The following is a 5,347-nucleotide window of genomic DNA, read 5'->3' as shown; positions in this document are numbered from 1 at the left end:
TGTCCCTTAGATAAGTGCTAGTGGTTTCCGCAATCGGTTTGAGGAAATGATCAACATACCTGCCCAAGGGCTCAAGCATGGACCCGCACCCCGAGACAATGGGTCTACCCGGGGGGTCAGACATGCTCTTGTGAATTTTGGGTAGCTTATATATGGTGGGAAGTCTAGGATTCCTTTGATTAAGATAATTGAATTCATGCTCAGAAAGAAAACCAAGTTCAAACCCTTCCTTCGTTATCTCCAATATTTCGAGTGCCAGAGATGCAGATGGATCTGACCGAAGTCGTTGGTAACTAACTCCGTCATCCAACTGGCGGAGAATCTCATTTTCATATTTAACCACATCTTGAATAACAATGGCACCGCCTTTGTCGGCGGGCTTGATAACCACTTTGTTGTTTGACGCAAGAGATTGTAAAGCCAATTTTTCAGACCTGCTGGTATTGAATTTAACATAAGTTCTTTTGTCAAGTGTCTGACAGACATTTCTCCATACTACTGCCTCGTATGCCAAACTTTTGTGAGACATAGTATATGCCGGTGGAACAAAGGAGGATGGCAGCCTAAGCCCAGTCTGAGAATGTTGTTGGAATGGAGGTGCATTCCTGAAGAAATATTTAAGTCGAATCTTCTGGAAAAATTTGCACAATTCAGTCTTAACTGAGAAGTTGTCAAGTATGTTCATCGGGACATAAGATAATCCTTTGTTGAGCACTTTTTGCTCATCATCAGTCAGGATGTGGGAAGATATATTAACCACAGGATTGGATGAGGGAGTTGTCTTCACCACCGATAGGTCTTGCGGCGTGTTGTCTGTTTCCCGTGTTGCTCGGGTTGGAATTGCACCTGCTTGGTAGGTTGGCCTTGGCCCGCAACCCATGATGGTGCGTTCTGAGGTTGACCAAGTGTTTGGCCTCTGGGCCAGTTGTTGCCTCTGCCACGAGGTGGTCTCCAGGATCCAGGGCCTGGGACTAAAAAAGGATTGAATTGATGTGGATAATATCCAAAATCCTGGAATGAATAGGTGTTATTAGGACCAGGGTACGTGTGGCTTGGACCTGCTTGGTCCTGCTCGCCCTCTGAACTGTATGAAGAGTCGGAAAAGGTTGAATAATTCCGTCGACCGCGGAAAGAGCCATGGCCTCTATTCGTAAATCTGCCTTGATTGTCCTGACGATAAGAATCGTCCTGCAGATACGGATAGGTCTTTTTCTTGTCGTACAGCCGCAGATCGCATGCCAACTTTTCGAGTTTCTTATTTTGAGTGGTTAATTCAAAATCTTTAAGAGAGGTATCCAAATTAGTGAGAATTTCTTTGGCAGAGGCAAAACCGGCATGGGCAGAGATCTCAGCCTTTAGTTGTTCAATCTCGGTAGCAATTATTTTCACCTGATCAGCCGCGAGCTTGAATGGATGTTTCTCTTTAATTCCATCAGCAATGGCCTTAATGAACATGACAGCTCTTTTTCCCAGCTGGCGTTGCTTAATTAGAGTGTTCTGACTTACTCCAACTCTGTAAGATATAATGCATGGTGGTGTATCCATCATTTTTTATTCTTTCCTAATGGCGGCGTGATCTATCTAGACTGGGTGGTTAAGTTCTGTCAACCTGGGCATAAATTATGTGTGATTATCATCAAATGGTAATAATAGACGCATTGGCCTTTACTGTCCTGTGACAGGTACGCCATTTTGCAATATATACACGTGATGATGGGTTTGATTGGATGTCAAATGTATGATAGCATTGTCTCATGTGTATTGATTTTGTATCTCCAAACCAAGATTTGATAAACATGCTTGCGGTGGCCTATACCGTCTTGTGACAGGTACGCCATACATTGTTGTCTCTCCTAAAAAAGAATTTTAAAAATCCAAATCGACAGTTGTGATTTGATCCTATAATGTATGTCTTTAGGAACAATCTAACTGATCTACTATGCTATTCATAATGAGTTGGCATTTTTATGTATTGATTACAGAATGAAATCAGTCAGACACCTTTTGTTTCCCCTTTTATAATTCACCCTGAACGGAAATGCACACTGATGTCCCTTGATTCTCGAAGTGTCGGTCACCGTCTATGATCGATCACTGATCGCTGCATGTAATTACAATTTAAAAAATTTTTTTTTACATGCTCTTCAATGATAGCATTGTGATTCTACCTGGCTATCTGCCTTTTTGTATTGGTGGCCGGACATGTATCATCTTGGAACATATCAGGAGACATTCTGGTGCACTCTTTGATTTTATGCACTAGTCATTCTATGATGGCCGCTTCTATAACATTGCATTTGTAATACACATCCGCCTTCTTCTATTTCTATGACGATCAGTACCATGTGATCGCACTTCAAAGCTTTGAGCTGTCCGGTGAACTCCGTTACGCTGTTGTGGCTTGATTTCTGAACAACCAACTACGCATCCGGTACGTCCTTAACCTCATGGCCTGGAACTTAGACACTAGTTAACTGTTCCTCAATGGATTTCTAACGCAGACCTCTGGTTTATGTGTGTCTCATACAGGTGCCTGATTGAATATTAAGATTTTGCAGTGTACACGATGTAAGCTCGGTGATCCCCTCCATTCAATTGGCAACCGGTAGGCGCCCCTTCCACTTCATTGAACTGTTTGTTTATTTAGGAGTTCCCTGGCGCTTCCTATATTTGGTGATGGTCTCATTGTTTTCTTTCAGAGACCTACAGTTGCCCGATTTGTCTTTTGTCGATTCACACATTGATGTGACTCGCAGGTCCACTTTCGAAGTACTCTAGTGTCTCAGACCAATCGCGATCATACTTGGGAATTACAACATGGTGCACATTGTAAGTTCACTTCCTCTTATCCTGATGCGCCTTTTACCATCCAATCCATCTGGTATTGGCTTACTTACTTCATTATTTCTTCCCTATCCAGAATGACGCCTCTCTTCAATGTTAATTACCCATCCATGTACTGTATTCATTTCTAATACCAGAGGTTGTTCCAGAAGTCCAGGCTCTATCTAGTCTGTCCTGTGGGATTGAAAGTTCCTTCTCCGCCCTTGAAAACGAGCATCCTGGTATGTCTTGTTTTCTTTTATTTCGATGTGCTTAGTTTTTAATTATATTCTACCTAGGAGGCGACCCTAATTGTCAATTTCTGCACTAAATAGGTCTGTGTCCCTGTCTCCTGTCCTGATGAAGACCCCATTGTAAGGGATCAATTCAAGCCTGCTTCCATAAAGGGGTCGAAACGTCGACTTTTTTTCTTGTGTTTTCAGCTTCATTCCAACAATTGTGTTATTAATTATACTCATGAAGTATGTTACTCTGTAGTGTTACATTTGAACCTATGGTCGGTTATATCTAAGTTAGTGGATTTGTCAATCCATTATTGTGTGGCCTTGTGGCTTTGTCTTTATGTCACTTACTCTCTCCTACACTCACTGCACATTTCCCCTTCCCCCCCTTTCCAGGGCACTATATTACATTTTCAAGTGTTGTATCAAGAATGGTTGCCCTAACAGTTGGCTTAGCTTCATTGTAATTAAAAACAATGTCAGCAGATTGACGTTTTTGTCTTTATATTTGGACTAATTTTTTTGTTTTGTAAACAATTTTGTGTGTGTTAACTGGGACCCCTCTTTCTCAGCAATATACATAACCAGGTCCCTGTGACGATATTGGGTGAACCCTTCTGTTGTAACCCAATTTCTACTATGGCTCTCCCTGGATTCGGTGTAATAATAGCCACATTGTCCGTGTAAGTGAATACTTTGTGTTCCCTTCCGTGCAGCTTGACCGGGAGGATGTTTTTATTACCATCAAACCTTCGTAAAATAAGGTCCAAGTACAAAGCGAACAAGAGAGGCGAGGCTGGGCAGCCCTGCCTTGTCCCGTGCTTTATCTGTACTACCTCTGTATAGCCTTTATTAATTCTTACCCTCGCCGTCGGCTCTATATATAAGGCCTGGATTGCTTTAATAAAACCCCAACCAATACCAAACCATTCCATGACCTTCCAAAGATAGTTCCAGGAGACCCTGTTGAAGGCCTTCTCCGCATCAAGGAATACAGCCGCGACAGGGTCTCTTGCAACCCCTGCAGCATCCAAAATGGTGATCATTTGCCTTGTGTGTTGGGTGGTCCCTTTCCCTGGCATAAACCCGTGCTGTGAGGTGCTAACCAGACTCTCAATGACTCTGCTTAACCTTTGTGCCAGTGATTTGGAAAAGATTTTGGCGTCCGCGTTCATAAGCGTAATTGGCTTGTAGGACCCTGGTTCTAATGGAGGTTTATCTTTCTTCAGTAGTACTATAATATCTGCCCCTGCCCAGGAGTGTGGAACTGAGATCCCTAACTGTGCCTGCCTAAGAGTCTTGTGCATATCTTTCCCCAGCGTACCCCAGAAGGTTTTTATAAAACTCTGCCGGAATTTGATCCGGCCCTGTAGCTTTTCCAGATGGGAGATTATTCACAGCCTCTTGTATTTCCTGTAGGGCCAGCGGGAGATCTAGCTCCTCTTTCCCCTCTTCATTTAACACTGCATGTGGTATTTCTGCCAGGTATTCCATAGTTTCTGAGTCTGTGTTATGGAGGCTCTGATCATACAGGGTTGCATAGAATTTCCTGAAGACCTCCCGTCCGCTTCTACCTTATTTAAAACGCCACCTACCCCATCGTTAATTTCCTTTATTTCGCCTGCTGCCAAATTTTGTCTTGTCCGAATTGCTAGCAGGTGACCTACCCTCTCGCTATACTCGTAACATTTTTCTTTTTTAGAAAGATAGTTACCCGCCGCCTTCCTCGCCATGCTTTCGCTAGCCTCTGCTTTATTTAATTCCAGTTTTAGTTATATCTCATCTATTGAATCTTGGTTGGTTATGGCAACAATTATACGATATACTAGCTCTGCCAGGTCTGTAAGTCTTTTGTCCATCCTGATTTTCTCCTTCTTACCCCTCTGCAGCGTGTAGCTCAGTGTTTCCCCTCTAATTTCGGCCTTGAACGCATTCCAGACCATACCCGAGGAGGCTGTTCCCCTGTTAGTCTCCCAAAAAAGTGCTATCCATTCCTGCATCTGATTAATATATCCTTCTTCCCTTAGAAGCCCTCTCTCAAAAGTCCATGTGTAAACCTTTTTTCCTCCAATATCAAGTGGCAGAGTTAACACAAGCAGATTATGATCCAATAGTATCCTTGGCAGCCTTTCCAACTGACTACCACCTTTCAAAGGGCTTGAAATGAAACAAGCATTGGAAATGCAATAGGGCTCGCATTAGGAAAGTTTGAGCTATTGGTCTTATAAATGAAATTTTTTTATTTATGCGTTTTTTTAAATAGCTAAATTAATAGCTTTGTC

This window comes from Lissotriton vulgaris, chromosome 5 (assembly GCF_964263255.1).
Source record: "Lissotriton vulgaris chromosome 5, aLisVul1.2, whole genome shotgun sequence".
NCBI classification, from domain to species: Eukaryota; Metazoa; Chordata; class Amphibia; order Caudata; family Salamandridae; genus Lissotriton; species Lissotriton vulgaris.
This window is presented reverse-complemented; position numbering follows the sequence as displayed.